Below are 21444 nucleotides of genomic sequence, written 5' to 3' on the forward strand. Positions count from 1 at the left end.
CCCCTCGTCTCGCTCCGCGAAGGCTAGTGCGGATTACGATTCACAGCATCGTGTGTCCTCATGTGTCGACTTGTCTCGACTTTGCTCGGCTGACGCGAAAGCTGACGCTTGCAAATGGCCGTATATGTAGAGGACTGGCGCTAGAAACGACTGGGAGTCGCCAAATCGACAAACACACAACGGACTCTTTCATTTGACAGTGGCCGCAGGTTCGCCCCTGTGCGTACCGAGAAGCAAGAGAGGTGTCAGCGTGCTGGACCGCAGGATTTCCGCGCAGCAGACTCAAAAACAAAGGAAAAAGGCAAAACTGAAGAAACCAATAGCTCGCGGACTTCCTAGGTGGTCACCCACCTGAGTACTAACCACGCCCAACGCTGTCGAATTTCGGTGATCGGGCATGGACCCGTGTCTTTGGCGTGGCATACAAGTTGGCGAGAACGTCGCCAGACGGGCGGACGCCTTAGTCCTTGTACAGATCACTTGGGATTTGCCTTTTAGGGAAACAAAATGGAATAGCCCTTGGTGGGATCGAACCCACAGCCCCCTCGTTATTAGCATAATAACACTCTAACTTGGTGAGCTTATTGCCCGCGCAATACGGCCGCTTCAGGACTCCACTACCCCAACCGCCGTTCCATCTATCTTTATTAAGGCCCTGCCATTCATTGAAACACTTACGTGTCACTGTTGACTCATTTTCGCCTGTCGCTTCGAGCCCAGAGCCACAACACAACGACCACGGAAACGTCCGTGAGAAGAGGTAAAACTCGACACAGGAAAAGTATGTTCCGCTATTTCTTTTCGACTGCTCAGCCTATGGGACGTGAGACGCCAGCACTGCTGTCACTGTCTTCCCTAGCAAAACCTCCATGGCGTGTTTCTGCGTAATTTACTTGTTCTACAACATGAATGGAGTAGGTTAGTTTCTGAATGATTAAAATGCATTGTCAGATGTGGGGTTCGAACCCACGCTCCCTTTCGGGAACCAGAGCTTAAATCTGGCGCCTTAGACCGCTCGGCCAATCTGACGTGTGAGACAACAGCCCCAGTGACTTCCGTCTCTAGCATTATCTCAAGAACCTGACTGCGAAATCTGTTTCTTTTTTCGGTAGGACGGAATTATGTCAGTCTTACAATATTTAAGGCGCAATGTCAGATGTGGCGTAGGAAACGCATCCCGCGCTCTTCCGTCGTATCCAGTTTGAACTGTAACTAGCACAACTGTATTTAGTAATAGGATAATTTCCACATTGACGCAAAAGAAAGCAGATATTAGCAAACGGCATCTAAGGCCGTTTCCTAGCAACAGCCACGCTGTGCATTACGTACTCGTGGGAAGCCAATGAAATACTTCGTGTGAGGATGGAACTGTCGACCTTCACTTTACAATACTTAGGCACTGCCCCGGCGGTACCGACGCATACGTACTGAAACGTCTTTGGATCGTCAGTGAGTACTGCATATTAGAAATTTCGTGTTGGCCCTGATGTGCATTAAAGGGCAGATTTCTTCAGTGGAAGTCAGTTCTGCGCCTAGTCACAGTATATCGCCCTAGCAGTACCAGGAAAACGGGTTCAGATGTGCTCGCCTTCCACTCGGCGTTGAGCGCCTACAGCGAGATAGCCTTCGTCCTCTGGCGCCAGGAGGGAAGGCGACACATCACGGCGCAAACAGCTTGTAGCGGAAGGCAGTGGTGGTGTGTCGGTCAGCGTGGTTGCTTCCCAAGTAGCTGATCCGGGTTCGAAACCCGGACACCACACAGAAGTTGTCTCCTTTACTCAGGAGAGTGTGTTCAACGCTACTTGATCTTCGAATTTCCGAACAGTTGTGGTACGAATGGTTTTCCTCCACCCCTCGTCTCGCTCCGCGAAGGCTAGTGCGGATTACGATTCACAGCATCGTGTGTCCTCATGTGTCGACTTGTCTCGACTTTGCTCGGCTGACGCGAAAGCTGACGCTTGCAAATGGCCGTATATGTAGAGGACTGGCGCTAGAAACGACTGGGAGACGCCAAATCGACAAACACACAACGGACTCTTTCATTTGACAGTGGCCGCAGGTTCGCCCCTGTGCGTACCGAGAAGCAAGAGAGGTGTCAGCGTGCTGGACCGCAGGATTTCCGCGCAGCAGACTCAAAAACAAAGGAAAAAGGCAAAACTGAAGAAACCAATAGCTCGCGGACTTCCTAGGTGGTCACCCACCTGAGTACTAACCACGCCCAACGCTGTCGAATTTCGGTGATCGGGCATGGACCCGTGTCTTTGGCGTGGCATACAAGTTGGCGAGAACGTCGCCAGACGGGCGGACGCCTTAGTCCTTGTACAGATCACTTGGGATTTGCCTTTTAGGGAAACAAAATGGAATAGCCCTTGGTGGGATCGAACCCACAGCCCCCTCGTTATTAGCATAATAACACTCTAACTTGGTGAGCTTATTGCCCGCGCAATACGGCCGCTTCAGGACTCCACTACCCCAACCGCCGTTCCATCTATCTTTATTAAGGCCCTGCCATTCATTGAAACACTTACGTGTCACTGTTGACTCATTTTCGCCTGTCGCTTCGAGCCCAGAGCCACAACACAACGACCACGGAAACGTCCGTGAGAAGAGGTAAAACTCGACACAGGAAAAGTATGTTCCGCTATTTCTTTTCGACTGCTCAGCCTATGGGACGTGAGACGCCAGCACTGCTGTCACTGTCTTCCCTAGCAAAACCTCCATGGCGTGTTTCTGCGTAATTTACTTGTTCTACAACATGAATGGAGTAGGTTAGTTTCTGAATGATTAAAATGCATTGTCAGATGTGGGGTTCGAACCCACGCTCCCTTTCGGGAACCAGAGCTTAAATCTGGCGCCTTAGACCGCTCGGCCAATCTGACGTGTGAGACAACAGCCCCAGTGACTTCCGTCTCTAGCATTATCTCAAGAACCTGACTGCGAAATCTGTTTCTTTTTTCGGTAGGACGGAATTATGTCAGTCTTACAATATTTAAGGCGCAATGTCAGATGTGGCGTAGGAAACGCATCCCGCGCTCTTCCGTCGTATCCAGTTTGAACTGTAACTAGCACAACTGTATTTAGTAATAGGATAATTTCCACATTGACGCAAAAGAAAGCAGATATTAGCAAACGGCATCTAAGGCCGTTTCCTAGCAACAGCCACGCTGTGCATTACGTACTCGTGGGAAGCCAATGAAATACTTCGTGTGAGGATGGAACTGTCGACCTTCACTTTACAATACTTAGGCACTGCCCCGGCGGTACCGACGCATACGTACTGAAACGTCTTTGGATCGTCAGTGAGTACTGCATATTAGAAATTTCGTGTTGGCCCTGATGTGCATTAAAGGGCAGATTTCTTCAGTGGAAGTCAGTTCTGCGCCTAGTCACAGTATATCGCCCTAGCAGTACCAGGAAAACGGGTTCAGATGTGCTCGCCTTCCACTCGGCGTTGAGCGCCTACAGCGAGATAGCCTTCGTCCTCTGGCGCCAGGAGGGAAGGCGACACATCACGGCGCAAACAGCTTGTAGCGGAAGGCAGTGGTGGTGTGTCGGTCAGCGTGGTTGCTTCCCAAGTAGCTGATCCGGGTTCGAAACCCGGACACCACACAGAAGTTGTCTCCTTTACTCAGGAGAGTGTGTTCAACGCTACTTGATCTTCGAATTTCCGAACAGTTGTGGTACGAATGGTTTTCCTCCACCCCTCGTCTCGCTCCGCGAAGGCTAGTGCGGATTACGATTCACAGCATCGTGTGTCCTCATGTGTCGACTTGTCTCGACTTTGCTCGGCTGACGCGAAAGCTGACGCTTGCAAATGGCCGTATATGTAGAGGACTGGCGCTAGAAACGACTGGGAGACGCCAAATCGACAAACACACAACGGACTCTTTCATTTGACAGTGGCCGCAGGTTCGCCCCTGTGCGTACCGAGAAGCAAGAGAGGTGTCAGCGTGCTGGACCGCAGGATTTCCGCGCAGCAGACTCAAAAACAAAGGAAAAAGGCAAAACTGAAGAAACCAATAGCTCGCGGACTTCCTAGGTGGTCACCCACCTGAGTACTAACCACGCCCAACGCTGTCGAATTTCGGTGATCGGGCATGGACCCGTGTCTTTGGCGTGGCATACAAGTTGGCGAGAACGTCGCCAGACGGGCGGACGCCTTAGTCCTTGTACAGATCACTTGGGATTTGCCTTTTAGGGAAACAAAATGGAATAGCCCTTGGTGGGATCGAACCCACAGCCCCCTCGTTATTAGCATAATAACACTCTAACTTGGTGAGCTTATTGCCCGCGCAATACGGCCGCTTCAGGACTCCACTACCCCAACCGCCGTTTCATCTATCTTTATTAAGGCCCTGGCATTCATTGAAACACTTACGTGTCACTGTTGACTCATTTTCGCCTGTCGCTTCGAGCCCAGAGCCACAACACAACGACCACGGAAACGTCCGTGAGAAGAGGTAAAACTCGACACAGGAAAAGTATGTTCCGCTATTTCTTTTCGACTGCTCAGCCTATGGGACGTGAGACGCCAGCACTGCTGTCACTGTCTTCCCTAGCAAAACCTCCATGGCGTGTTTCTGCGTAATTTACTTGTTCTACAACATGAATGGAGTAGGTTAGTTTCTGAATGATTAAAATGCATTGTCAGATGTGGGGTTCGAACCCACGCTCCCTTTCGGGAACCAGAGCTTAAATCTGGCGCCTTAGACCGCTCGGCCAATCTGACGTGTGAGACAACAGCCCCAGTGACTTCCGTCACTAGCATTATCTCAAGAACCTGACTGCGAAATCTGTTTCTTTTTTCGGTAGGACGGAATTATGTCAGTCTTACAATATTTAAGGCGCAATGTCAGATGTGGCGTAGGAAACGCATCCCGCGCTCTTCCTTCGTATCCAGTTTGAACTGTAACTAGCACAACTGTATTTAGTAATAGGATAATTTCCACATTGACGCAAAAGAAAGCAGATATTAGCAAACGGCATCTAAGGCCGTTTCCTAGCAACAGCCACGCTGTGCATTACGTACTCGTGGGAAGCCAATGAAATACTTCGTGTGAGGATGGAACTGTCGACCTTCACTTTACAATACTTAGGCACTGCCCCGGCGGTACCGACGCATACGTACTGAAACGTCTTTGGATCGTCAGTGAGTACTGCATATTAGAAATTTCGTGTTGGCCCTGATGTGCATTAAAGGGCAGATTTCTTCAGTGGAAGTCAGTTCTGCGCCTAGTCACAGTATATCGCCCTAGCAGCACCAGGAAAACGGGTTCAGATGTGCTCGCCTTCCACTCGGCGTTGAGCGCCTACAGCGAGATAGCCTTCGTCCTCTGGCGCCAGGAGGGAAGGCGACACATCACGGCGCAAACAGCTTGTAGCGGAAGGCAGTGGTGGTGTGTCGGTCAGCGTGGTTGCTTCCCAAGTAGCTGATCCGGGTTCGAAACCCGGACACCACACGGAAGTTGTCTCCTTTACTCAGGAGAGTGTGTTCAACGCTACTTGATCTTCGAATTTCCGAACAGTTGTGGTATGAATGGTTTTCCTCCACCCCTCGTCTCGCTCCGCGAAGGCTAGTGCGGATTACGATTCACAGCATCGTGTGTCGACTTGTCTCGACTTTGCTCGGCTGACGCGAAAGCTGACGCTTGCAAATGGCCGTATATGTAGAGGACTGGCGCTAGAAACGACTGGGAGACGCCAAATCGACAAACACACAACGGACTCTTTCATTTGACAGTGGCCGCAGGTTCGCCCCTGTGCGTACCGAGAAGCAAGAGAGGTGTCAGCGTGCTGGACCGCAGGATTTCCGCGCAGCAGACTCAAAAACTAAGGAAAAAGGCAAAACTGAAGAAACCAATAGCTCGCGGACTTCCTAGGTGGTCACCCACGTGAGTACTAACCACGCCCAACGCTGTCGAATTTCGGTGATCGGGCATGGACCCGTGTCTTTGGCGTGGCATACAAGTTGGCGAGAACGTCGCCAGACGGGCGGACGCCTTAGTCCTTGTACAGATCACTTGGGATTTGCCTTTTAGGGAAACAAAATGGAATAGCCCTTGGTGGGATCGAACCCACAGCCCCCTCGTTATTAGCATAATAACACTCTAACTTGGTGAGCTTATTGCCCGCGCAATACGGCCGCTTCAGGACTCCACTACCCCAACCGCCGTTTCATCTATCTTTATTAAGGCCCTGCCATTCATTGAAACACTTACGTGTCACTGTTGACTCATTTTCGCCTGTCGCTTCGAGCCCAGAGCCACAACACAACGACCACGGAAACGTCCGTGAGAAGAGGTAAAACTCGACACAGGAAAAGTATGTTCCGCTATTTCTTTTCGACTGCTCAGCCTATGGGACGTGAGACGCCAGCACTGCTGTCACTGTCTTCCCTAGCAAAACCTCCATGGCGTGTTTCTGCGTAATTTACTTGTTCTACAACATGAATGGAGTAGGTTAGTTTCTGAATGATTAAAATGCATTGTCAGATGTGGGGTTCGAACCCACGCTCCCTTTCGGGAACCAGAGCTTAAATCTGGCGCCTTAGACCGCTCGGCCAATCTGACGTGTGAGACAACAGCCCCAGTGACTTCCGTCTCTAGCATTACCTCAAGAACCTGACTGCGAAATCTGTTTCTTTTTTCGGTAGGACGGAATTATGTCAGTCTTACAATATTTAAGGCGCAATGTCAGATGTGGCGTAGGAAACGCATCCCGCGCTCTTCCGTCGTATCCAGTTTGAACTGTAACTAGCACAACTGTATTTAGTAATAGGATAATTTCCACATTGACGCAAAAGAAAGCAGATATTAGCAAACGGCATCTAAGGCCGTTTCCTAGCAACAGCCACGCTGTGCATTACGTACTCGTGGGAAGCCAATGAAATACTTCGTGTGAGGATGGAACTGTCGACCTTCACTTTACAATACTTAGGCACTGCCCCGGCGGTACCGACGCATACGTACTGAAACGTCTTTGGATCGTCAGTGAGTACTGCATATTAGAAATTTCGTGTTGGCCCTGATGTGCATTAAAGGGCAGATTTCTTCAGTGGAAGTCAGTTCTGCGCCTAGTCACAGTATATCGCCCTAGCAGCACCAGGAAAACGGGTTCAGATGTGCTCGCCTTCCACTCGGCGTTGAGCGCCTACAGCGAGATAGCCTTCGTCCTCTGGCGCCAGGAGGGAAGGCGACACATCACGGCGCAAACAGCTTGTAGCGGAAGGCAGTGGTGGTGTGTCGGTCAGCGTGGTTGCTTCCCAAGTAGCTGATCCGGGTTCGAAACCCGGACACCACACGGAAGTTGTCTCCTTTACTCAGGAGAGTGTGTTCAACGCTACTTGATCTTCGAATTTCCGAACAGTTGTGGTATGAATGGTTTTCCTCCACCCCTCGTCTCGCTCCGCGAAGGCTAGTGCGGATTACGATTCACAGCATCGTGTGTCGACTTGTCTCGACTTTGCTCGGCTGACGCGAAAGCTGACGCTTGCAAATGGCCGTATATGTAGAGGACTGGCGCTAGAAACGACTGGGAGACGCCAAATCGACAAACACACAACGGACTCTTTCATTTGACAGTGGCCGCAGGTTCGCCCCTGTGCGTACCGAGAAGCAAGAGAGGTGTCAGCGTGCTGGACCGCAGGATTTCCGCGCAGCAGACTCAAAAACAAAGGAAAAAGGCAAAACTGAAGAAACCAATAGCTCGCGGACTTCCTAGGTGGTCACCCACCTGAGTACTAACCACGCCCAACGCTGTCGAATTTCGGTGATCGGGCATGGACCCGTGTCTTTGGCGTGGCATACAAGTTGGCGAGAACGTCGCCAGACGGGCGGACGCCTTAGTCCTTGTACAGATCACTTGGGATTTGCCTTTTAGGGAAACAAAATGGAATAGCCCTTGGTGGGATCGAACCCACAGCCCCCTCGTTATTAGCATAATAACACTCTAACTTGGTGAGCTTATTGCCCGCGCAATACGGCCGCTTCAGGACTCCACTACCCCAACCGCCGTTTCATCTATCTTTATTAAGGCCCTGCCATTCATTGAAACACTTACGTGTCACTGTTGACTCATTTTCGCCTGTCGCTTCGAGCCCAGAGCCACAACACAACGACCACGGAAACGTCCGTGAGAAGAGGTAAAACTCGACACAGGAAAAGTATGTTCCGCTATTTCTTTTCGACTGCTCAGCCTATGGGACGTGAGACGCCAGCACTGCTGTCACTGTCTTCCCTAGCAAAACCTCCATGGCGTGTTTCTGCGTAATTTACTTGTTCTACAACATGAATGGAGTAGGTTAGTTTCTGAATGATTAAAATGCATTGTCAGATGTGGGGTTCGAACCCACGCTCCCTTTCGGGAACCAGAGCTTAAATCTGGCGCCTTAGACCGCTCGGCCAATCTGACGTGTGAGACAACAGCCCCAGTGACTTCCGTCTCTAGCATTATCTCAAGAACCTGACTGCGAAATCTGTTTCTTTTTTCGGTAGGACGGAATTATGTCAGTCTTACAATATTTAAGGCGCAATGTCAGATGTGGCGTAGGAAACGCATCCCGCGCTCTTCCGTCGTATCCAGTTTGAACTGTAACTAGCACAACTGTATTTAGTAATAGGATAATTTCCACATTGACGCAAAAGAAAGCAGATATTAGCAAACGGCATCTAAGGCCGTTTCCTAGCAACAGCCACGCTGTGCATTACGTACTCGTGGGAAGCCAATGAAATACTTCGTGTGAGGATGGAACTGTCGACCTTCACTTTACAATACTTAGGCACTGCCCCGGCGGTACCGACGCATACGTACTGAAACGTCTTTGGATCGTCAGTGAGTACTGCATATTAGAAATTTCGTGTTGGCCCTGATGTGCATTAAAGGGCAGATTTCTTCAGTGGAAGTCAGTTCTGCGCCTAGTCACAGTATATCGCCCTAGCAGCACCAGGAAAACGGGTTCAGATGTGCTCGCCTTCCACTCGGCGTTGAGCGCCTACAGCGAGATAGCCTTCGTCCTCTGGCGCCAGGAGGGAAGGCGACACATCACGGCGCAAACAGCTTGTAGCGGAAGGCAGTGGTGGTGTGTCGGTCAGCGTGGTTGCTTCCCAAGTAGCTGATCCGGGTTCGAAACCCGGACACCACACGGAAGTTGTCTCCTTTACTCAGGAGAGTGTGTTCAACGCTACTTGATCTTCGAATTTCCGAACAGTTGTGGTATGAATGGTTTTCCTCCACCCCTCGTCTCGCTCCGCGAAGGCTAGTGCGGATTACGATTCACAGCATCGTGTGTCGACTTGTCTCGACTTTGCTCGGCTGACGCGAAAGCTGACGCTTGCAAATGGCCGTATATGTAGAGGACTGGCGCTAGAAACGACTGGGAGACGCCAAATCGACAAACACACAACGGACTCTTTCATTTGACAGTGGCCGCAGGTTCGCCCCTGTGCGTACCGAGAAGCAAGAGAGGTGTCAGCGTGCTGGACCGCAGGATTTCCGCGCAGCAGACTCAAAAACTAAGGAAAAAGGCAAAACTGAAGAAACCAATAGCTCGCGGACTTCCTAGGTGGTCACCCACCTGAGTACTAACCACGCCCAACGCTGTCGAATTTCGGTGATCGGGCATGGACCCGTGTCTTTGGCGTGGCATACAAGTTGGCGAGAACGTCGCCAGACGGGCGGACGCCTTAGTCCTTGTACAGATCACTTGGGATTTGCCTTTTAGGGAAACAAAATGGAATAGCCCTTGGTGGGATCGAACCCACAGCCCCCTCGTTATTAGCATAATAACACTCTAACTTGGTGAGCTTATTGCCCGCGCAATACGGCCGCTTCAGGACTCCACTACCCCAACCGCCGTTTCATCTATCTTTATTAAGGCCCTGCCATTCATTGAAACACTTACGTGTCACTGTTGACTCATTTTCGCCTGTCGCTTCGAGCCCAGAGCCACAACACAACGACCACGGAAACGTCCGTGAGAAGAGGTAAAACTCGACACAGGAAAAGTATGTTCCGCTATTTCTTTTCGACTGCTCAGCCTATGGGACGTGAGACGCCAGCACTGCTGTCACTGTCTTCCCTAGCAAAACCTCCATGGCGTGTTTCTGCGTAATTTACTTGTTCTACAACATGAATGGAGTAGGTTAGTTTCTGAATGATTAAAATGCATTGTCAGATGTGGGGTTCGAACCCACGCTCCCTTTCGGGAACCAGAGCTTAAATCTGGCGCCTTAGACCGCTCGGCCAATCTGACGTGTGAGACAACAGCCCCAGTGACTTCCGTCTCTAGCATTATCTCAAGAACCTGACTGCGAAATCTGTTTCTTTTTTCGGTAGGACGGAATTATGTCAGTCTTACAATATTTAAGGCGCAATGTCAGATGTGGCGTAGGAAACGCATCCCGCGCTCTTCCGTCGTATCCAGTTTGAACTGTAACTAGCACAACTGTATTTAGTAATAGGATAATTTCCACATTGACGCAAAAGAAAGCAGATATTAGCAAACGGCATCTAAGGCCGTTTCCTAGCAACAGCCACGCTGTGCATTACGTACTCGTGGGAAGCCAATGAAATACTTCGTGTGAGGATGGAACTGTCGACCTTCACTTTACAATACTTAGGCACTGCCCCGGCGGTACCGACGCATACGTACTGAAACGTCTTTGGATCGTCAGTGAGTACTGCATATTAGAAATTTCGTGTTGGCCCTGATGTGCATTAAAGGGCAGATTTCTTCAGTGGAAGTCAGTTCTGCGCCTAGTCACAGTATATCGCCCTAGCAGCACCAGGAAAACGGGTTCAGATGTGCTCGCCTTCCACTCGGCGTTGAGCGCCTACAGCGAGATAGCCTTCGTCCTCTGGCGCCAGGAGGGAAGGCGACACATCACGGCGCAAACAGCTTGTAGCGGAAGGCAGTGGTGGTGTGTCGGTCAGCGTGGTTGCTTCCCAAGTAGCTGATCCGGGTTCGAAACCCGGACACCACACGGAAGTTGTCTCCTTTACTCAGGAGAGTGTGTTCAACGCTACTTGATCTTCGAATTTCCGAACAGTTGTGGTATGAATGGTTTTCCTCCACCCCTCGTCTCGCTCCGCGAAGGCTAGTGCGGATTACGATTCACAGCATCGTGTGTCGACTTGTCTCGACTTTGCTCGGCTGACGCGAAAGCTGACGCTTGCAAATGGCCGTATATGTAGAGGACTGGCGCTAGAAACGACTGGGAGACGCCAAATCGACAAACACACAACGGACTCTTTCATTTGACAGTGGCCGCAGGTTCGCCCCTGTGCGTACCGAGAAGCAAGAGAGGTGTCAGCGTGCTGGACCGCAGGATTTCCGCGCAGCAGACTCAAAAACTAAGGAAAAAGGCAAAACTGAAGAAACCAATAGCTCGCGGACTTCCTAGGTGGTCACCCACCTGAGTACTAACCACGCCCAACGCTGTCGAATTTCGGTGATCGGGCATGGACCCGTGTCTTTGGCGTGGCATACAAGTTGGCGAGAACGTCGCCAGACGGGCGGACGCCTTAGTCCTTGTACAGATCACTTGGGATTTGCCTTTTAGGGAAACAAAATGGAATAGCCCTTGGTGGGATCGAACCCACAGCCCCCTCGTTATTAGCATAATAACACTCTAACTTGGTGAGCTTATTGCCCGCGCAATACGGCCGCTTCAGGACTCCACTACCCCAACCGCCGTTTCATCTATCTTTATTAAGGCCCTGCCATTCATTGAAACACTTACGTGTCACTGTTGACTCATTTTCGCCTGTCGCTTCGAGCCCAGAGCCACAACACAACGACCACGGAAACGTCCGTGAGAAGAGGTAAAACTCGACACAGGAAAAGTATGTTCCGCTATTTCTTTTCGACTGCTCAGCCTATGGGACGTGAGACGCCAGCACTGCTGTCACTGTCTTCCCTAGCAAAACCTCCATGGCGTGTTTCTGCGTAATTTACTTGTTCTACAACATGAATGGAGTAGGTTAGTTTCTGAATGATTAAAATGCATTGTCAGATGTGGGGTTCGAACCCACGCTCCCTTTCGGGAACCAGAGCTTAAATCTGGCGCCTTAGACCGCTCGGCCAATCTGACGTGTGAGACAACAGCCCCAGTGACTTCCGTCTCTAGCATTATCTCAAGAACCTGACTGCGAAATCTGTTTCTTTTTTCGGTAGGACGGAATTATGTCAGTCTTACAATATTTAAGGCGCAATGTCAGATGTGGCGTAGGAAACGCATCCCGCGCTCTTCCGTCGTATCCAGTTTGAACTGTAACTAGCACAACTGTATTTAGTAATAGGATAATTTCCACATTGACGCAAAAGAAAGCAGATATTAGCAAACGGCATCTAAGGCCGTTTCCTAGCAACAGCCACGCTGTGCATTACGTACTCGTGGGAAGCCAATGAAATACTTCGTGTGAGGATGGAACTGTCGACCTTCACTTTACAATACTTAGGCACTGCCCCGGCGGTACCGACGCATACGTACTGAAACGTCTTTGGATCGTCAGTGAGTACTGCATATTAGAAATTTCGTGTTGGCCCTGATGTGCATTAAAGGGCAGATTTCTTCAGTGGAAGTCAGTTCTGCGCCTAGTCACAGTATATCGCCCTAGCAGTACCAGGAAAACGGGTTCAGATGTGCTCGCCTTCCACTCGGCGTTGAGCGCCTACAGCGAGATAGCCTTCGTCCTCTGGCGCCAGGAGGGAAGGCGACACATCACGGCGCAAACAGCTTGTAGCGGAAGGCAGTGGTGGTGTGTCGGTCAGCGTGGTTGCTTCCCAAGTAGCTGATCCGGGTTCGAAACCCGGACACCACACAGAAGTTGTCTCCTTTACTCAGGAGAGTGTGTTCAACGCTACTTGATCTTCGAATTTCCGAACAGTTGTGGTACGAATGGTTTTCCTCCACCCCTCGTCTCGCTCCGCGAAGGCTAGTGCGGATTACGATTCACAGCATCGTGTGTCCTCATGTGTCGACTTGTCTCGACTTTGCTCGGCTGACGCGAAAGCTGACGCTTGCAAATGGCCGTATATGTAGAGGACTGGCGCTAGAAACGACTGGGAGTCGCCAAATCGACAAACACACAACGGACTCTTTCATTTGACAGTGGCCGCAGGTTCGCCCCTGTGCGTACCGAGAAGCAAGAGAGGTGTCAGCGTGCTGGACCGCAGGATTTCCGCGCAGCAGACTCAAAAACAAAGGAAAAAGGCAAAACTGAAGAAACCAATAGCTCGCGGACTTCCTAGGTGGTCACCCACCTGAGTACTAACCACGCCCAACGCTGTCGAATTTCGGTGATCGGGCATGGACCCGTGTCTTTGGCGTGGCATACAAGTTGGCGAGAACGTCGCCAGACGGGCGGACGCCTTAGTCCTTGTACAGATCACTTGGGATTTGCCTTTTAGGGAAACAAAATGGAATAGCCCTTGGTGGGATCGAACCCACAGCCCCCTCGTTATTAGCATAATAACACTCTAACTTGGTGAGCTTATTGCCCGCGCAATACGGCCGCTTCAGGACTCCACTACCCCAACCGCCGTTTCATCTATCTTTATTAAGGCCCTGCCATTCATTGAAACACTTACGTGTCACTGTTGACTCATTTTCGCCTGTCGCTTCGAGCCCAGAGCCACAACACAACGACCACGGAAACGTCCGTGAGAAGAGGTAAAACTCGACACAGGAAAAGTATGTTCCGCTATTTCTTTTCGACTGCTCAGCCTATGGGACGTGAGACGCCAGCACTGCTGTCACTGTCTTCCCTAGCAAAACCTCCATGGCGTGTTTCTGCGTAATTTACTTGTTCTACAACATGAATGGAGTAGGTTAGTTTCTGAATGATTAAAATGCATTGTCAGATGTGGGGTTCGAACCCACGCTCCCTTTCGGGAACCAGAGCTTAAATCTGGCGCCTTAGACCGCTCGGCCAATCTGACGTGTGAGACAACAGCCCCAGTGACTTCCGTCTCTAGCATTACCTCAAGAACCTGACTGCGAAATCTGTTTCTTTTTTCGGTAGGACGGAATTATGTCAGTCTTACAATATTTAAGGCGCAATGTCAGATGTGGCGTAGGAAACGCATCCCGCGCTCTTCCGTCGTATCCAGTTTGAACTGTAACTAGCACAACTGTATTTAGTAATAGGATAATTTCCACATTGACGCAAAAGAAAGCAGATATTAGCAAACGGCATCTAAGGCCGTTTCCTAGCAACAGCCACGCTGTGCATTACGTACTCGTGGGAAGCCAATGAAATACTTCGTGTGAGGATGGAACTGTCGACCTTCACTTTACAATACTTAGGCACTGCCCCGGCGGTACCGACGCATACGTACTGAAACGTCTTTGGATCGTCAGTGAGTACTGCATATTAGAAATTTCGTGTTGGCCCTGATGTGCATTAAAGGGCAGATTTCTTCAGTGGAAGTCAGTTCTGCGCCTAGTCACAGTATATCGCCCTAGCAGCACCAGGAAAACGGGTTCAGATGTGCTCGCCTTCCACTCGGCGTTGAGCGCCTACAGCGAGATAGCCTTCGTCCTCTGGCGCCAGGAGGGAAGGCGACACATCACGGCGCAAACAGCTTGTAGCGGAAGGCAGTGGTGGTGTGTCGGTCAGCGTGGTTGCTTCCCAAGTAGCTGATCCGGGTTCGAAACCCGGACACCACACGGAAGTTGTCTCCTTTACTCAGGAGAGTGTGTTCAACGCTACTTGATCTTCGAATTTCCGAACAGTTGTGGTATGAATGGTTTTCCTCCACCCCTCGTCTCGCTCCGCGAAGGCTAGTGCGGATTACGATTCACAGCATCGTGTGTCGACTTGTCTCGACTTTGCTCGGCTGACGCGAAAGCTGACGCTTGCAAATGGCCGTATATGTAGAGGACTGGCGCTAGAAACGACTGGGAGACGCCAAATCGACAAACACACAACGGACTCTTTCATTTGACAGTGGCCGCAGGTTCGCCCCTGTGCGTACCGAGAAGCAAGAGAGGTGTCAGCGTGCTGGACCGCAGGATTTCCGCGCAGCAGACTCAAAAACTAAGGAAAAAGGCAAAACTGAAGAAACCAATAGCTCGCGGACTTCCTAGGTGGTCACCCACCTGAGTACTAACCACGCCCAACGCTGTCGAATTTCGGTGATCGGGCATGGACCCGTGTCTTTGGCGTGGCATACAAGTTGGCGAGAACGTCGCCAGACGGGCGGACGCCTTAGTCCTTGTACAGATCACTTGGGATTTGCCTTTTAGGGAAACAAAATGGAATAGCCCTTGGTGGGATCGAACCCACAGCCCCCTCGTTATTAGCATAATAACACTCTAACTTGGTGAGCTTATTGCCCGCGCAATACGGCCGCTTCAGGACTCCACTACCCCAACCGCCGTTTCATCTATCTTTATTAAGGCCCTGCCATTCATTGAAACACGTGTCACTGTTGACTCATTTTCGCCTGTCGCTTCGAGCCCAGAGCCACAACACAACGACCACGGAAACGTCCGTGAGAAGAGGTAAAACTCGACACAGGAAAAGTATGTTCCGCTATTTCTTTTCGACTGCTCAGCCTATGGGACGTGAGACGCCAGCACTGCTGTCACTGTCTTCCCTAGCAAAACCTCCATGGCGTGTTTCTGCGTAATTTACTTGTTCTACAACATGAATGGAGTAGGTTAGTTTCTGAATGATTAAAATGCATTGTCAGATGTGGGGTTCGAACCCACGCTCCCTTTCGGGAACCAGAGCTTAAATCTGGCGCCTTAGACCGCTCGGCCAATCTGACGTGTGAGACAACAGCCCCAGTGACTTCCGTCTCTAGCATTACCTCAAGAACCTGACTGCGAAATCTGTTTCTTTTTTCGGTAGGACGGAATTATGTCAGTCTTACAATATTTAAGGCGCAATGTCAGATGTGGCGTAGGAAACGCATCCCGCGCTCTTCCGTCGTATCCAGTTTGAACTGTAACTAGCACAACTGTATTTAGTAATAGGATAATTTCCACATTGACGCAAAAGAAAGCAGATATTAGCAAACGGCATCTAAGGCCGTTTCCTAGCAACAGCCACGCTGTGCATTACGTACTCGTGGGAAGCCAATGAAATACTTCGTGTGAGGATGGAACTGTCGACCTTCACTTTACAATACTTAGGCACTGCCCCGGCGGTACCGACGCATACGTACTGAAACGTCTTTGGATCGTCAGTGAGTACTGCATATTAGAAATTTCGTGTTGGCCCTGATGTGCATTAAAGGGCAGATTTCTTCAGTGGAAGTCAGTTCTGCGCCTAGTCACAGTATATCGCCCTAGCAGCACCAGGAAAACGGGTTCAGATGTGCTCGCCTTCCACTCGGCGTTGAGCGCCTACAGCGAGATAGCCTTCGTCCTCTGGCGCCAGGAGGGAAGGCGACACATCACGGCGCAAACAGCTTGTAGCGGAAGGCAGTGGTGGTGTGTCGGTCAGCGTGGTTGCTTCCCAAGTAGCTGATCCGGGTTCGAAACCCGGACACCACACGGAAGTTGTCTCCTTTACTCAGGAGAGTGTGTTCAACGCTACTTGATCTTCGAATTTCCGAACAGTTGTGGTATGAATGGTTTTCCTCCACCCCTCGTCTCGCTCCGCGAAGGCTAGTGCGGATTACGATTCACAGCATCGTGTGTCGACTTGTCTCGACTTTGCTCGGCTGACGCGAAAGCTGACGCTTGCAAATGGCCGTATATGTAGAGGACTGGCGCTAGAAACGACTGGGAGACGCCAAATCGACAAACACACAACGGACTCTTTCATTTGACAGTGGCCGCAGGTTCGCCCCTGTGCGTACCGAGAAGCAAGAGAGGTGTCAGCGTGCTGGACCGCAGGATTTCCGCGCAGCAGACTCAAAAACTAAGGAAAAAGGCAAAACTGAAGAAACCAATAGCTCGCGGACTTCCTAGGTGGTCACCCACCTGAGTACTAACCACGCCCAACGCTGTCGAATTTCGGTGATCGGGCATGGACCCGTGTCTTTGGCGTGGCATACAAGTTGGCGAGAACGTCGCCAGACGGGCGGACGCCTTAGTCCTTGTACAGATCACTTGGGATTTGCCTTTTAGGGAAACAAAATGGAATAGCCCTTGGTGGGATCGAACCCACAGCCCCCTCGTTATTAGCATAATAACACTCTAACTTGGTGAGCTTATTGCCCGCGCAATACGGCCGCTTCAGGACTCCACTACCCCAACCGCCGTTTCATCTATCTTTATTAAGGCCCTGCCATTCATTGAAACACTTACGTGTCACTGTTGACTCATTTTCGCCTGTCGCTTCGAGCCCAGAGCCACAACACAACGACCACGGAAACGTCCGTGAGAAGAGGTAAAACTCGACACAGGAAAAGTATGTTCCGCTATTTCTTTTCGACTGCTCAGCCTATGGGACGTGAGACGCCAGCACTGCTGTCACTGTCTTCCCTAGCAAAACCTCCATGGCGTGTTTCTGCGTAATTTACTTGTTCTACAACATGAATGGAGTAGGTTAGTTTCTGAATGATTAAAATGCATTGTCAGATGTGGGGTTCGAACCCACGCTCCCTTTCGGGAACCAGAGCTTAAATCTGGCGCCTTAGACCGCTCGGCCAATCTGACGTGTGAGACAACAGCCCCAGTGACTTCCGTCTCTAGCATTACCTCAAGAACCTGACTGCGAAATCTGTTTCTTTTTTCGGTAGGACGGAATTATGTCAGTCTTACAATATTAAGGCGCAATGTCAGATGTGGCGTAGGAAACGCATCCCGCGCTCTTCCGTCGTATCCAGTTTGAACTGTAACTAGCACAACTGTATTTAGTAATAGGATAATTTCCACATTGACGCAAAAGAAAGCAGATATTAGCAAACGGCATCTAAGGCCGTTTCCTAGCAACAGCCACGCTGTGCATTACGTACTCGTGGGAAGCCAATGAAATACTTCGTGTGAGGATGGAACTGTCGACCTTCACTTTACAATACTTAGGCACTGCCCCGGCGGTACCGACGCATACGTACTGAAACGTCTTTGGATCGTCAGTGAGTACTGCATATTAGAAATTTCGTGTTGGCCCTGATGTGCATTAAAGGGCAGATTTCTTCAGTGGAAGTCAGTTCTGCGCCTAGTCACAGTATATCGCCCTAGCAGTACCAGGAAAACGGGTTCAGATGTGCTCGCCTTCCACTCGGCGTTGAGCGCCTACAGCGAGATAGCCTTCGTCCTCTGGCGCCAGGAGGGAAGGCGACACATCACGGCGCAAACAGCTTGTAGCGGAAGGCAGTGGTGGTGTGTCGGTCAGCGTAGTTGCTTCCCAAGTAGCTGATCCGGGTTCGAAACCCGGACACCACACAGAAGTTGTCTCCTTTACTCAGGAGAGTGTGTTCAACGCTACTTGATCTTCGAATTTCCGAACAGTTGTGGTACGAATGGTTTTCCTCCACCCCTCGTCTCGCTCCGCGAAGGCTAGTGCGGATTACGATTCACAGCATCGTGTGTCGACTTGTCTCGACTTTGCTCGGCTGACGCGAAAGCTGACGCTTGCAAATGGCCGTATATGTAGAGGACTGGCGCTAGAAACGACTGGGAGACGCCAAATCGACAAACACACAACGGACTCTTTCATTTGACAGTGGCCGCAGGTTCGCCCCTGTGCGTACCGAGAAGCAAGAGAGGTGTCAGCGTGCTGGACCGCAGGATTTCCGCGCAGCAGACTCAAAAACAAAGGAAAAAGGCAAAACTGAAGAAACCAATAGCTCGCGGACTTCCTAGGTGGTCACCCACCTGAGTACTAACCACGCCCAACGCTGTCGAATTTCGGTGATCGGGCATGGACCCGTGTCTTTGGCGTGGCATACAAGTTGGCGAGAACGTCGCCAGACGGGCGGACGCCTTAGTCCTTGTACAGATCACTTGGGATTTGCCTTTTAGGGAAACAAAATGGAATAGCCCTTGGTGGGATCGAACCCACAGCCCCCTCGTTATTAGCATAATAACACTCTAACTTGGTGAGCTTATTGCCCGCGCAATACGGCCGCTTCAGGACTCCACTACCCCAACCGCCGTTTCATCTATCTTTATTAAGGCCCTGCCATTCATTGAAACACTTACGTGTCACTGTTGACTCATTTTCGCCTGTCGCTTCGAGCCCAGAGCCACAACACAACGACCACGCAAACGTCCGTGAGAAGAGGTAAAACTCGACACAGGGAAAATATGTTCCGCTATTTCTTTTCGACTGCTCAGCCTATGGGACGTGAGACGCCAGCACTGCTGTCACTGTCTTCCCTAGCAAAACCTCCATGGCGTGTTTCTGCGTAATTTACTTGTTCTACAACATGAATGGAGTAGGTTAGTTTCTGAATGATTAAAATGCATTGTCAGATGTGGGGTTCGAACCCACGCTCCCTTTCGGGAACCAGAGCTTAAATCTGGCGCCTTAGACCGCTCGGCCAATCTGACGTGTGAGACAACAGCCCCAGTGACTTCCGTCTCTAGCATTACCTCAAGAACCTGACTGCGAAATCTGTTTCTTTTTTCGGTAGGACGGAATTATGTCAGTCTTACAATATTTAAGGCGCAATGTCAGATGTGGCGTAGGAAACGCATCCCGCGCTCTTCCGTCGTATCCAGTTTGAACTGTAACTAGCACAACTGTATTTAGTAATAGGATAATTTCCACATTGACGCAAAAGAAAGCAGATATTAGCAAACGGCATCTAAGGCCGTTTCCTAGCAACAGCCACGCTGTGCATTACGTACTCGTGGGAAGCCAATGAAATACTTCGTGTGAGGATGGAACTGTCGACCTTCACTTTACAATACTTAGGCACTGCCCCGGCGGTACCGACGCATACGTACTGAAACGTCTTTGGATCGTCAGTGAGTACTGCATATTAGAAATTTCGTGTTGGCCCTGATGTGCATTAAAGGGCAGATTTCTTCAGTGGAAGTCAGTTCTGCGCCTAGTCACAGTATATCGCCCTAGCAGCACCAGGAAAACGGGTTCAGATGTGCTCGCCTTCCACTCGGCGTTGAGCGCCTACAGCGAGATAGCCTTCGTCCTCTGGCGCCAGGAGGGAAGGCGACACATCACGGCGCAAACAGCTTGTAGCGGAAGGCAGTGGTGGTGTGTCGGTCAGCGTGGTTGCTTCCCAAGTAGCTGATCCGGGTTCGAAACCCGGACACCACACGGAAGTTGTCTCCTTTACTCAGGAGAGTGTGTTCAACGCTACTTGATCTTCGAATTTCCGAACAGTTGTGGTATGAATGGTTTTCCTCCACCCCTCGTCTCGCTCCGCGAAGGCTAGTGCGGATTACGATTCACAGCATCGTGTGTCGACTTGTCTCGACTTTGCTCGCCTGACGCGAAAGCTGACGCTTGCAAATGGCCGTATATGTAGAGGACTGGCGCTAGAAACGACTGGGAGACGCCAAATCGACAAACACACAACGGACTCTTTCATTTGACAGTGGCCGCAGGTTCGCCCCTGTGCGTACCGAGAAGCAAGAGAGGTGTCAGCGTGCTGGACCGCAGGATTTCCGCGCAGCAGACTCAAAAACTAAGGAAAAAGGCAAAACTGAAGAAACCAATAGCTCGCGGACTTCCTAGGTGGTCACCCACCTGAGTACTAACCACGCCCAACGCTGTCGAATTTCGGTGATCGGGCATGGACCCGTGTCTTTGGCGTGGCATACAAGTTGGCGAGAACGTCGCCAGACGGGCAGACGCCTTAGTCCTTGTACAGATCACTTGGGATTTGCCTTTTAGGGAAACAAAATGGAATAGCCCTTGGTGGGATCGAACCCACAGCCCCCTCGTTATTAGCATAATAACACTCTAACTTGGTGAGCTTATTGCCCGCGCAATACGGCCGCTTCAGGACTCCACTACCCCAACCGCCGTTTCATCTATCTTTATTAAGGCCCTGCCATTCATTGAAACACTTACGTGTCACTGTTGACTCATTTTCGCCTGTCGCTTCGAGCCCAGAGCCACAACACAACGACCACGGAAACGTCCGTGAGAAGAGGTAAAACTCGACACAGGAAAAGTATGTTCCGCTATTTCTTTTCGACTGCTCAGCCTATGGGACGTGAGACGCCAGCACTGCTGTCACTGTCTTCCCTAGCAAAACCTCCATGGCGTGTTTCTGCGTAATTTACTTGTTCTACAACATGAATGGAGTAGGTTAGTTTCTGAATGATTAAAATGCATTGTCTGATGTGGGGTTCGATCCCACGCTCTCTTTCGGGAACCAGAGCTTAAATCTGGCGCCTTAGACCGCTCGGCCAATCTGACGTGTGAGACAACAGCCCCAGTGACTTCCGTCTCTAGCATTATCTCAAGAACCTGACTGCGAAATCTGTTTCTTTTTTCGGTAGGACGGAATTATGTCAGTCTTACAATATTTAAGGCGCAATGTCAGATGTGGCGTAGGAAACGCATCCC

General features: G+C 50.6%; 12 non-coding genes across 12 annotated transcripts; all 12 read right to left on the bottom strand.

Annotated features, from left to right (window-relative positions):
* Positions 1 to 945: 945 nt before the first annotated feature.
* Trnal-uaa (transfer RNA leucine (anticodon UAA)) lies at positions 946 to 1029 on the bottom strand. The gene has a single exon. It is a non-coding gene; the product is annotated as a tRNA-Leu (tRNA).
* A 1766-nt stretch (positions 1030 to 2795) lies between these two features.
* Positions 2796 to 2879, bottom strand: Trnal-uaa (transfer RNA leucine (anticodon UAA)). Its single transcript has one exon. It is a non-coding gene; the product is annotated as a tRNA-Leu (tRNA).
* Positions 2880 to 4645: 1766 nt separating this feature from the next.
* Trnal-uaa (transfer RNA leucine (anticodon UAA)) lies at positions 4646 to 4729 on the bottom strand. The gene has a single exon. It is a non-coding gene; the product is annotated as a tRNA-Leu (tRNA).
* A 1756-nt stretch (positions 4730 to 6485) lies between these two features.
* Trnal-uaa (transfer RNA leucine (anticodon UAA)) lies at positions 6486 to 6569 on the bottom strand. The gene has a single exon. It is a non-coding gene; the product is annotated as a tRNA-Leu (tRNA).
* Positions 6570 to 8325: 1756 nt separating this feature from the next.
* On the bottom strand, positions 8326 to 8409 carry Trnal-uaa (transfer RNA leucine (anticodon UAA)). Its single transcript has one exon. It is a non-coding gene; the product is annotated as a tRNA-Leu (tRNA).
* Positions 8410 to 10165: 1756 nt separating this feature from the next.
* Trnal-uaa (transfer RNA leucine (anticodon UAA)) lies at positions 10166 to 10249 on the bottom strand. The gene has a single exon. It is a non-coding gene; the product is annotated as a tRNA-Leu (tRNA).
* A 1756-nt stretch (positions 10250 to 12005) lies between these two features.
* On the bottom strand, positions 12006 to 12089 carry Trnal-uaa (transfer RNA leucine (anticodon UAA)). Its single transcript has one exon. It is a non-coding gene; the product is annotated as a tRNA-Leu (tRNA).
* A 1766-nt stretch (positions 12090 to 13855) lies between these two features.
* On the bottom strand, positions 13856 to 13939 carry Trnal-uaa (transfer RNA leucine (anticodon UAA)). Its single transcript has one exon. It is a non-coding gene; the product is annotated as a tRNA-Leu (tRNA).
* A 1752-nt stretch (positions 13940 to 15691) lies between these two features.
* Positions 15692 to 15775, bottom strand: Trnal-uaa (transfer RNA leucine (anticodon UAA)). The gene has a single exon. It is a non-coding gene; the product is annotated as a tRNA-Leu (tRNA).
* A 1756-nt stretch (positions 15776 to 17531) lies between these two features.
* Trnal-uaa (transfer RNA leucine (anticodon UAA)) lies at positions 17532 to 17615 on the bottom strand. Its single transcript has one exon. It is a non-coding gene; the product is annotated as a tRNA-Leu (tRNA).
* Positions 17616 to 19370: 1755 nt separating this feature from the next.
* On the bottom strand, positions 19371 to 19454 carry Trnal-uaa (transfer RNA leucine (anticodon UAA)). Its single transcript has one exon. It is a non-coding gene; the product is annotated as a tRNA-Leu (tRNA).
* Positions 19455 to 21210: 1756 nt separating this feature from the next.
* Trnal-uaa (transfer RNA leucine (anticodon UAA)) lies at positions 21211 to 21294 on the bottom strand. Its single transcript has one exon. It is a non-coding gene; the product is annotated as a tRNA-Leu (tRNA).
* Positions 21295 to 21444: the final 150 nt, after the last annotated feature.

This window comes from Schistocerca gregaria, chromosome 7, assembly GCF_023897955.1.
Source record: "Schistocerca gregaria isolate iqSchGreg1 chromosome 7, iqSchGreg1.2, whole genome shotgun sequence".
Lineage (NCBI taxonomy): Eukaryota > Metazoa > Arthropoda > Insecta > Orthoptera > Acrididae > Schistocerca > Schistocerca gregaria.